The sequence below is a fragment of the Bison bison genome, unplaced genomic scaffold (assembly GCF_000754665.1).
Source record: "Bison bison bison isolate TAMUID 2011002044 unplaced genomic scaffold, Bison_UMD1.0 scf7180017864064, whole genome shotgun sequence".
In the NCBI taxonomy this organism is placed as follows: domain Eukaryota; kingdom Metazoa; phylum Chordata; class Mammalia; order Artiodactyla; family Bovidae; genus Bison; species Bison bison.
The window spans coordinates 1,788,835-1,801,099 of record NW_011494636.1 but is presented as its reverse complement, the minus strand read 5'-3'; the positions used below and the strand labels follow the sequence as shown (position 1 = coordinate 1,801,099).

The window sequence follows — 12,265 nt, the reverse complement described above, 5'->3', positions numbered from 1 at the left end:
CACCACAGCTAGAGAGTAGCCATGGCTTGCCACACTGGACAACAGTCCTTGCAACAGTGAAGATCAAGTATAGCCAAAAATAGATAAATAAAATATAATGCATCAGAAGAGCTTGCCTCTTAAAGAAATTAGTTATGAGCCTTTTGGTAAAATGAATAATTAGTAACTGACATTTAAATTTAGACCTGTGAGTACTGGATTTATTTACAAATCTTTGAAATATAACATATAAGGTATTCCTTTAAGTCTAAGTCCCAATAGTAATTTTTTAAAATTCCTAATTGTGTATTGAAAGCAGTAAGAGGTTTCACAACACCAAATAAACCAGTGTTGAGGTTTCCCCCAACATAAAGTTTAACAGCTCCAACTTCTTCAGAGTTTATCAAGATACAAAAGAACAAAGTAGAGGTTATCATTTTCGATGGTCAGTCTGACCCTTGCAGGCTGAGGGGGTACGAGCACATGTAGACAGGGGCTTTGAGGGGCTGTGGCCCAAGAGTGACCATCCGCACTCTAGCTGATGAGACCCTAGCCTGGAGCAGGCTACAAGGGGACTGCAGGGCTCCTGCTCCAGCCAGAGCATTCCAACTGAAGTGTCCATGCTGATCCAAGGAAAAGCCGAGGTCCCTCCAAGGTGTCTGAGAGTGATGGCTGCAGGCTTCCACCCTGTCTTCTGGGCAGCCATGTAAGCATAAATACAAGCAAAGTACTATGGGAGGTGGAATGACCCGAGACAGAGCAGATCAATGGTCACCCTATTGTGACCTTGCAGAGTGGATCGTGGGTGGTTCTACCCTGTTTCATGTCCAGGAAATAGACCACCGGTGGACTGGACTCAGGCCATTACTGCAGAACCTACACTAGGCATATGTCTCCCTTCTGTGTGTTCAAGTGTCCTCCTTACCTTGTATTTGTTAACTATTTTTTTAAATGCACTGAATTTGGGTTAAAGACGAACCACCAAAGTGGATCTCAACACAGATCTAAAGCCCAGGGGAGGAGCATCAGGCTCATCTGACACAGCCATTCCTGGATAACCTGTGTGCCTAAAATCCCTTCTCAGTACTAAACAGTGGGTTGATTTTCTTTTTACAATTAAAAAAAAATGAGTAGTATTGCATTAGAGTACCCAAAACTGCTTCATTGGAAACAAAAACTATTTACATTAAATAAAAATCCAGTTGCTGGCTCCATCTGCACATTCATAGCACGGTGAAGCAGGGTGATAGTGCAGAGGGCTTCTGGCACGCACACTGCAGGGATAGGAAGAAGGGGTAAGAGGGGAGGAGCAAAGAGTACAGCTCATTTCTGGTTCCAGAGCTGATTGGACAGCCAGTCCGGCTCCTTATAGAGCCCGTCCCCGCTGGTGGCACAGGTGGCCTGAATGTACCAGTGCCCGTGGCACAGAGTGTAGACCCAGCTTGTCTGTGATCTCGGCTGCATTCATGGCATTGGGGAGGTCCTATCTGTTAGCAAACACGAACAGAAAAGGCGTCCCAGGGTTCATCTTCTGCCAGCATCCTCATGTGAGCCTCGCAGGCCTCTCACACTGTCAACCACAAAGATGAGACTTTGTGTGTTCTAAAGGTAGTGGCACCATAGATGCCGGATCTTGTCCTGGCCACCCATGTCCCACGGAGTGAAGCTGATGTTCTTGTATTCCACCGTCTCCATGATGAAGCCTGTAGTGGGAATAGTGATCACAATTTCAGCCAACTTCACTTTGTACAGTGAGGGTCTTTCCCACAGCATCTAGGCCCACAGTGAGAATGCACATTTCTTTTTTGACAAAAAGGCCCTTGAAGAGGTTTGAAAAGATATTTCCTGGCACAGCTGTCGCTCTGAGGCAGGCGTTGGTTTCACTCCCACACAATTCCAATAGTGATTTTACAAGACCGGAATAAACAAGGAAGGTCACCAAGAGTGTAAGGCAACTGGGCTGTAAAGTAGCTAGCAAGAATTTCTAACATCTCATGTGACCCATTCCTTAATACTAGTGCAGGCAGAAGAGTTCTTCATGGCCTCAGTCATAATCAGTTAATTCTGCACACTGTGTAGAATTAAAATATTAGAAAATGCTTTTAAAAATGGTCCCATAACAAAGTTTCCACTGGAATGAAAGCCACTAGCTTTAGCACTGCTGGAACCCAGAGGGTTTGCCAGCCCGTGTTCATATTTCAATTTCCAGCCTGGGGCTTTGAATTTTTTCTCTTTTTTATATTCTTTTCCATATCCCAGGACATTGAGCATAGTTCCCTGTGCTACACAGTAGGACCTGTTGTCCATCCATCCTTTTTTAAAAATTTTTATTATAACTGGAGGCAAATTACTTTACAATGTTGTGGGTTTTGCCATACATTCTATATGAAATAGTTTGCATCTACTAACCCCAAACTCCCAATCTACCCCTCCACCGCCCTCCTCTCTCCCTTGGCAACCACAACTCTGTTCTCTGTGTTTGTAAATTTGTTTCTACATCATAGATAGGTTCATCTGTGTCATATTTTAGATTTTATACGTAAGTGATACCATATGGCATTTGTCTTTTTCTTTCTGACTTACTTCACTTAGTATGATCATCTATAGTTGCATCCGTGTTGCTGCAAATGGCATTATTTCATTCTTTTTATGACTGAGTAATATTCTATTGTATATACGCACCACATCTTCATCTATTTATCTATCAATGGACATTTAGGTTGTTTCCATGTCTCAGTTATTGTAAACAGTGCTGCTATGAACATTGGGATGCACATAACTTTTTGAATTATAGCTTTGTCTGGAATGAACTGCTGGATCTTATCGTAAGTGGATCTTTAGTTTTCTGAGGAACCTCCACACTGTTTTCCACACTGCCTTCACCAACTTACATTCCCATCAACAGTGTAGAAGGGTTCCCTTTTCTCCACACCCTCTTCAGCATTTATTATTTGTAGACTTTTTAATAGTGGCTATTCTGACCTGTGTAAAGTGGTACTTCATTGTAGTTCTGATGTGTATCTCTGTAATAATTAGCATTTTTTTATATGCTTATTGGCCATTTGTATGTCTCCTTTGGAGAAATGTCTGTTTAAGACTTCTGCCCAGTTTTTGATTGGATTGTTTGATTTTGTTGTTGGGTTGTATAAGCTCTTTGTATATCTTGGAAATTAAGACCTTGTTGGTTTCATCATTTGCAAATATTTTCTCTCATTCTGAAGGTTGTCTTTTCATCTTGCTTATGGTTTTCTTTGCTATGTTAAAGTTTGTAAATTTAATTAAGTCACATTTGTTTGTTATTATTTTTATTGCTTTGGGAACCTGACCTAAGAAAACATTGGTATGATTTATGTCAAGAGAATGCTTTGCCTATGTTATCTTCTAGGAGTTTTATGGTGTCTTAATATGGGAAATAGATGGGGAAACAGTGGAAACAGTGTCAGATTTTATTTTTCTGGGCTCCAAAATCACTGCAGATGGTGACTGCAGCCATGAAATTAAAAGACGCTTACTCCTTGGAAGGAAAGTTATGACCAACCTAGATAGCATATTCAAAAGCAGAGACATTACTTTGCCAACAAAGGTTCATCTAGTCAAGGCTATGGTTTTTCCTGTGGTCATGTATGGATGTGAGTGTTGGACTGTGAAGAAGGCTGAGTGCCGAAGAATTGATGCTTTTGAACTGTGGTGTTGGAGAAGGCTCTTGAGAGTCCCTTGGACTGACTGCAAGGAGATCCAACCAGTCCATTCTGAAGGAGATCAGCCCTGGGATTTCTTTGGAAGGAATGATGCTAAAGCTGAAACTCCAGTACTTTGGCCACCTCATGCGAAGAGTTGACTCATTGGAAAAGACTCTGATGCTGGGAAGGATTGGCGGCAGGAGCAGAAGGGGACGACAGAGGATGAGATGACTGGGTGGCATCATTGACTCGATGGACGTGAGTCTCAGTGAACTCCGGGAGTTGGTGATGGACAGGGAGGCCTGGTGTGCTGCGATTCATGGGGTCGCAAAGAGTAGGACATGACTGAGTGACACATCTGATCTGATCTGAATGTTTAAATCTTTAAGCCATGTTGAGTTTTTTTGTGTATGGTGTAAGGGTATGTTCCAACTTCATTGATACAGCTGTCCAACTTTCCCCACACCATGTGCTAGAAACTTTCTCCCATTGTATATGCTTGCTTGCTTTGTCAAAGAATAATTGACCACAGGTACGTGGGTTTATTTCTAGATTATTCTTTGCCATTTATCCATATGTCTGTTTTTGTGCCAGTTCCACACTGTTTTGATTACCATAGCTTTGTATTACTGTCTGAAGTCTGGGAGGGTTACTGGTGCTTTGAATTTAAATGGTGCTTGGCAAATGTGTTTTTAACATATTTAATACATATAAATACTACTCAAGCTTCAGATGAGAGAGAAAGGAGTATGAAAAAAAATACAAATGGCTATTTTAGAGTAGGAATATCTCTTGTCTCACATTCTAAATTCTAAGTTGGGGAAGAGAGAAGTCATAAAAACAAAGGAGGATGACAGACCATATTCTCACATTTATTTGGAAAGCTATTCTATTCATCTTGTCTTGGATTCTTTAAGGGAAGTAGGCAAAAAAGGAAGAAAAACAGAGAATATGAAAGAATCAATTAAGAGGTATTAAAGGAATTTCATGTAGCTACTGGCATATATTCAAAAAATTTGAAAAAATATGAATTGTGCCCAAAGTCTTGTGGGTTTTGGCACTTACATTGAAATTAAGTTCTATCTATACCTGAGAATCAGATCTTTCAGGGAAAATTCAATTTCTGAAACTGAAATATTTTCACAAAATGGAGAAAAGAAAGATGCACATCAAAGAGATCAAACTTGGAAATAAGCCTGATGTTATAAATTGAGATTCTTAAATCACAGACCATGCTTTTCTTTTCTTGACCCCATGTCTCTTACACATCTCTTATTACTGTTAACACTCTAGCCTTGACTTACAGCCAGCTCTTCTTAGTGGCTTATCTTAGTCTAATGAAATGAAGATTTGCCATGATTTTGATCTAGTTAAATAAGATCCAGTCTTAACCTACATGCTGCTGCTGCTGCTAAGTCACTTCAGTCGTGTTCAACTCTATGCGACCCCATAGATGGCGGCCCACCAGGCTCCCCTCTCCCTGGGATTCTCCAGGCAAGAACACTGGAGTGGGTTGCCATTTCCTTCTCCAATGCATGAAAGTGAAAAGTGAAAGTGAAGTTGCTCAGTCGTGTCTGACTCTTAGCCACCCCATGGACTGCAGCTTACCAGGCTCCTCCGTCCATGGGATTTTCCAGGCAAGAGTACTGGAGTGGAGTGCCATTGCCTTCTCCACTTAACCTACATAAGATGTGGTAAATGCACAATGATAAATTAGACATTTAAGTTATCTCAGTCTATTTTCAACTGAGTACTCTTTTAAGCTTAAATCAATCACTTTTATTTTCAAACATTTCAGTGGGTCTCTATTTCAAAAAACATAAAGAAAAAGACCTTCGAAAAACCTTTGAATGCCATCTCTGTATTTCTCTCCTTCCCTCCCCCCGACTCCAGTATTGCTCACTCTGCTTCAGTCACATCAGTGTCTTTGGAAATTCTTCTACCATCCAGTTGCTCTCTTGACTCCTTCAAGTCTTAGCTCTAGTGTCATACTCTCAATCACCACTGTTTGAAAATGTAAACCTCCCTCCAAACCACATACCATGTGGTTCCCCTTATCTTGCTCTATTTCTTTTCTCCAGTTTATTCACACATTTGAATATACTATAAAATTTCTTATTTATTATTATACTTATTGCTTATTTTCTATCCCTGACCCACTAGAATGTAAACTGTACAAGGACTTTTGTCATTTTAGTTCATTGATGTATCCCAAATGCTTAGAACACTGCCTGACATAGAATTATCCAATAAGTATTTTTGGAATAAAGGGAAGAATATGTTCAGTATTCATTATCATTTATTAAGTAGTATTGGAAAATAATGTGAAACTCAAAATTCATTATATCTGATTCTCTAAACATTAGGCCATATGTCCTTAAATAGATGTTCAAGTGAGACATTGAGAGGGAACGGAAAAAAATAGGCATAGGGATCAAATCATAATTCAGTTTTTTACCAGCTATGGCAAAGTAAATTTGTGTGAACTTTAGTTATCCCCTTTGTGAAATGACTGTGATGAAGACATTAAGTGAGCAACTAGATCAGTTCCTGGTGTAGTAGGCACTTGATAGATGTGTTTCTCCATTTTTTTCCCTCTAACTTTTCAGTAGACTCCACATGGTAGGGGGAAAAAGGAGAAATCTAAGGCACCTGCAAAGATCTACAGTGTGTCCACAGACTCTCATCATAAGAAACTGCAGGAAATTGGGAGAAAGGTGAAAAGGCAGTTATCAGATTTTTCTAGTCCTTCTTGAATGGAGGGCCTCGTCAATGGGGACACTGAGAACAAGGATAGACAAGACTGCCTCTTACTCATGGCTGTGGAGGGAGAAATCGGTGGCCTAACGTGGACAAAATGGTGAATGAAAATGGCCATGCAGAGCCAAAGCAACCTGACCAAACATATTATCAAAGCAAAACAGTCACCGACCAGGTACTAAGTCAAAGGGTCAGAGAGGTAAAGGGGTCAAGAATAAGGCTTAATCGACATTTCTCCAAAAAGGACATACATATAACCAATAGGCACATGAACAGATGCTCATCATCACTAAATAACAGAAAATGCAAATCAAAACTACAATGAGGCATCACCTCACACAGGTCAGAACAGCCATCATTAAATGTCTACAAACAACAAATGCTGAAGAGGGTGTGGAGAAAAGGAAACCCTTCTACACTCTTGGTGGGAATGTAAGTTGGTGCAGCCTGTATTGAAAATAGTATGGAAGCTCATAAAAACACTAAAAATAAAGTTTTCATATGATCTGGCAACCCCACTCCTAGGCATGCTGCTGCTACTGCTCAGTCACTTCAGTCGTGTCCGACCCTGTGCGACCCCATAGACTGCAGCCCACCGGCTCCCCCATCCCTGGGATTCTCCAGGCAAGAACACTGGAGTGGGTTGCCATTTCCTTCTCCAATGCATGAAAGTGAAAAGTGAAAGTGAAGTCGCTCAGTCGTGTCCGACTCCCAGCGACCCCATGGACTGCAGCCTACCAGGCTCCTCCGTCCGTGGGATTTACTCCTAGGCATAAACCCAGATAAAACTGTATTTCAAAAAGATAAGTATCTCCTGTGTTCATAGCAGCACTATTATTATAGCCAATACATGGAAACAATCTAAATCAACAGATGAATGGATAAATAAGATGTGGTACATATATACAATGAAATACTACTCAGCCATTAAAAACAATGAAATAATGCCATCCACAGCAACAAATGGCTACATTTGTTGCTACAGATGGATGGAGCTCAAGATTATTATACTAAGTGAAGTCAGTCAGAAAAAGAAAGACAAATACAATATGATATCACTTATATATGTGGAATCTAAAATACGACACAAACATATCTAGAAACAAAAAGGACTTACAGAACACAAAGAACAGACTTGTGGTTGCCAAGGGGAGGGAGATTTGGTATTAGCAGAGGCAAACTATTACATATAGGATGGATAAACAACAAGTCCTACTGTATAACATAGGAAACTATATTCAGTGTCCTGGGATAAATTATAATGGAGAAGAATATGAAAATATATATATATATATGTATGTATAACTGAGTCACTTTGCTCTACATTGGAAATTAAACACATTGTAAGTCAACTATACTTAAATAAAAAAATTTAAAAAAGAATAAGAAGGTTGAGAGTGACTATAGGAAATATGGACTCAGTGAATGTCATTGCAAATGGCCATGTCCTGCAGCAAGATTGAGAGGCCTGGATGAATAAGGGCATGAGATGGCACAGTCCTTTAGAAAGTCCTGCACAGGATGGACAGCAACCTTTTTGACAGTCTAGGAATCTGTCTTCACTGATACTCATCTCACATTTCTAAATAAGGCTTTCATCTTCAGGAAACTAGAAAAAGGCAGGACTGATGAATAGCATTCCCCTTCCTCAGGTCAAAGGGAGTAGTACTTCATACTCTGAAGTCAGAAAGAAAATCAAAGTGAAAATATATTTTTAAAAAATAGAGTAAGTTTTAACAAATGCTCATGGACTCAATGAACAATCAATGGCAAGTCAGTAAACAAGTGGATCAGTAAATGTGGATGTCCAGTTGTTCTTGCAGATTGAGCACATTTCTAGGACTTTCATTCTGAGGGGGACAATTGGGGAAACTTTCCCCAATAAAACAATCTTTTATTGTACAAGAGAAGATATTGAAACCCAGAAAAGTAAATTGATTTTCTCAAAGTCACACAGTTATTACTGGCTACATTAAGACTAAACACTGATTTACAAAACAAAATTCCAGTTTCCATTGGAAGCTATTTTTTCAGTGACCAAAATACTCGTTTTGGCGTCTGATGCCTTTCAAGTTGGAAAGTGTTTCCATACAGAGTAAATAATCAGACTTTTGAAAGAGTAAAAACATTTCATTAGACTGTGGTGCAGTCTGTATATTTTTTCCTATTTTACTCTGTAGTCATCTTTCCTAGGGATAGAAATTCTTGCATCTCTCAGAGATGGTGTCATTTTTTTTTAGTTGTAATATACACATATTAAAGAAAATTAAAATTAAAAGCGTATATGTATGTGTACATGTACACTTTATATATATATAGTATATATAAAGTTATCAAATATATATATTCTTTAATTTTATTTGTATATTATTTAATTTTCCTTGAGTATATATACCACGATACTTATATACCGCTACCACTTGAGGCATAATATCATTAATAGTTTTATAAATTATCTTACATTAGTCATTATTAGTGCTGATAAATAACATTCAGTTTTGCTCTTGTTTACTGAGCTCCTGCTTTTTGACAGGCCCAATAACAGGTATGGAGATTTCAGAAAATGAGGGTTTTTTTGTTTTTTTTTTTTAATAAATATTTTAGAGATTCTCTCATGTCTTTAATGAGCTTTTGAAACCTTCCATAATCTTATTCCTTATGTTAGCTACACAAAGTTACTTCTATGGAGAGTTAATATGTTTAATTTGTGTTGGCTTTCCTGACATTGTACTCAAATTCTAGAAGTTCAGACAGTTCAGGGCCTGATCATACCTAGAGATATTTGGCTCTAACCATTGCCCCAAAATAAAGACCTTATAAGGTTTGTGAATGCAGTATCTCATATATTCCATTACGGGTGATTCTTTTTTCAGAGTAAGCAAGGAATAAAAGACATTCTTAAAACTGTTCCTCATCCTCTTATTCCTTTTGAGATTTTCAAATAGGTGAAGTTTAGAATTATGACTGGCTACTTCATCTGAGTACATTACCCTTTGATGGAGAAATTCACCTATTCTGTTTCTATATAAAGTAAATCAGTTTTACAAACTGAGATCTTGTTGCCACTCAGAGTGTGGCTCTGAATTAGTCTCTGCTGGACTTCACCTGAGGGGGCTAGTTAGTCCTTTTAAAACATAATTATCTTACCACATTGCAAAGTATTTTGCTTCATCGATTACATGTTTTGAGAAGGTAAAATCGCCATTATCTATAAGAAACCTTTCTTATCAATAGATAAAAAGACTATCTACAGAGAGATATAAAACAGAATGTTTCTAAGTTCATACCATTGACAATAATAAACATTCTGTGAAAAAGAATAGAAAGCTCCAGATTTAAAAACAGTGACATCAACTATCTGATTCAATCAGAAACTGGAGGGAAGAAAAAATAATACAATTAGCATCAACACAAAATCCTGCCTATAAGGGAGGTACAATCAAAATTTGTTAAACTGAATTGACAATTCATGGTTTAATTATCTGATAAGATGCTTGAGGATTGACACTGTTTAAGAGACAGATAAACTTTAGACACCAAAGGAGTGGAAAACCGTTTATGTTTTATTAATTTTGATTTAATATTAACTTTAAAATACTTTATTATAAAAATATTCAAAATTAAAAATTAAACAATAAAAATAAGATAAAATAATTTTAAAAAGATACCCTGTTGCCTCCTCTATCACTGCCCTTGCCCCCATGGTGAGATGCAGCCTACCCCCACCTCCCCAGTAGACATCCCAACACTTTGGTCTTAGACCCTGGAGCCCAGCGGGCTGGGGAGATGCTGTCCAAGTTCCGCTCCAATCCCCCATCCCCCGAAGGCCCCTCTCCGTCCTGGCCAATCTCCTCCTGGTAAGTGGGCTCCTGGGAGCATGGGAGCCTCTCCCCTCCCCAGGAACCCCTTGTCCCGCCTCTACTTTTCCTCTCTCCCGCCCTTACCTCTGTCCCTGCGGGGATTCCTCCCATCCCCCCCCCCGCTTCCATCCCCCCAGGTGTCCGAGTTCACCCACCAGCGCTTAGGAGATGCCCTAGTTGTGAGCAGACGAACTCTGCATTCTCTTGCTCCGCCATCTTGGCTCCACCCCCTATGCTTACTCTTTCTTGCCTTTCCAGAGCCTAGGGCAAAGACTGACACATTAAAGTAAAAGTTGAAAAAGACTCTGATGCTGGGAGGGATTGGGGGCAGGAGGAAAAGAGGACGACAGAGGATGAGGTGGCTGGATGGCATCACCAACTCGATGGACATGGGGTTTGGGTAAACTCTGGGAGTTGGTGATGGACAGGTGCTGCGATTCATGGGGTAGCAAAGAGTCGGACAGGACTGAGCGACTGAACTGAACTGAAAGTGTCAGTTACTCAGTTGTGTCCCACTCTTTGTGACCCCATGGACTGTAGCCCCCTAGGCTCCTCTGTCCATGGGATTTCCCAGGTAAGAATACTGGAGTGGTTTGCCATTGCCTTCTTCAGGGAATCTTTCCCATCCAGGGATATAACAGAGGTCTCCTGTATTGCAGGTGGATTCTTTACTGTCTGAGCCAGCAGAGAAACCCAATAAACATTTGTATTGAATTTAAAATAAATATTATGCCTGAGGAGACATTTTAGATGACTGGAAGGGTTTATTTGAACAGTTAAAAGCTTTATCCTTTACTCTGAAAATTGTAAAATTCTGTTCTAAACTGAAACATGGAAATGAAAATTGCTTGAAAATTCCTTACAAATCTGTGGTCTATATAAGCCACGGAGGTCAATATTGCAAGGGTGTCAAATAGGGTCCACAGATTCATTCAGTTATACTTACACTGTTTTGAAAGATATTCTGCAATGAGAAGCCCTGGGTTTCCAATTTCCACATAACCAGTTAAAGAAAATTCCCTGGTTATATCTTTTTATTAAAAAAAAAACAACAACACTTATTCCTTTTTTTTTTGGTCTGCAGTGCATGGCTTGTGGTATCTTAGTTTCCCCATCAGGAATCAGACCTGGGCCCCCAGCAGTGAAACCATGGACTCCCAATGGACTGCCAAGGAATTCCTTGATTTTAGCATCTTTGAAGCCAGGAAAACTAATCTTCAAATCCATCTGCTAACCAACTAACCATGAGCAAGTTACATTCCTTCTCTGAGCATTAGAATTCTTTTTTCTCTCTCTTGTAAAAAATAGATACAGCACATTAACCATTCATTATGAGCATCAATGAGATAGCATATATGAACACTTGCAACACACAGAAGATTCTCAGTAAATGATAAGAACCTTTTCCTCATGCTGCTGCTGCTAAGTTGCTTCAGTCATGTCCGACTCTGTGGGACCCCATAAACAGAAGCCCACTAGGCTCCCCCATCCCTGGAATTCTCCAGGCAAGAACACTGGAGCGGGTTGCCATTTCCTTCTCCAAGACATGAAAGTGAAAAGTGAAAGTGAAGTCCCTTAGTCGTGTCCGACTTTTAGCGACCCCATGGACTGCAGCTTACCAGGCTCCTCCATCCATGGGATTTTCCAGGCAAGAGTACTGGAGTGAGGTGCCATTGCTTTCTCCTTTCTTTCATTATAGTATAAAAATCACCTACCCAGAATGTAAATTAGAGATACAGAAACATTTACCTAACTTTCAAGAAAGTCATTAATTTAAAGACTTTTTTGCAACATATCAGTCAGTTCAGTTCAGTCTCTCAGTCATGTCCGATTCTTTGCGATCCCATGAATCGCAGTACGCCAGGTCTGCCTGTCCATCACCAATTCCTGGAGTTCACTCAAACTCATGTCCATCAAGTCGGTGATGCCACCCAGCCATCTCATCCTCTGTTGTCCCCTTCTCCTCCTGCCCCCAATCCCTCCCAG

At 39.8% G+C, this 12,265-nt stretch overlaps 1 pseudogene; it reads right to left on the bottom strand.

Moving 5' to 3' along the window:
* Window positions 1-1,302: 1,302 nt before the first annotated feature.
* Window positions 1,303-12,265, bottom strand: part of LOC104986248 — a 33,016-nt pseudogene continuing 22,053 nt past the window's right edge.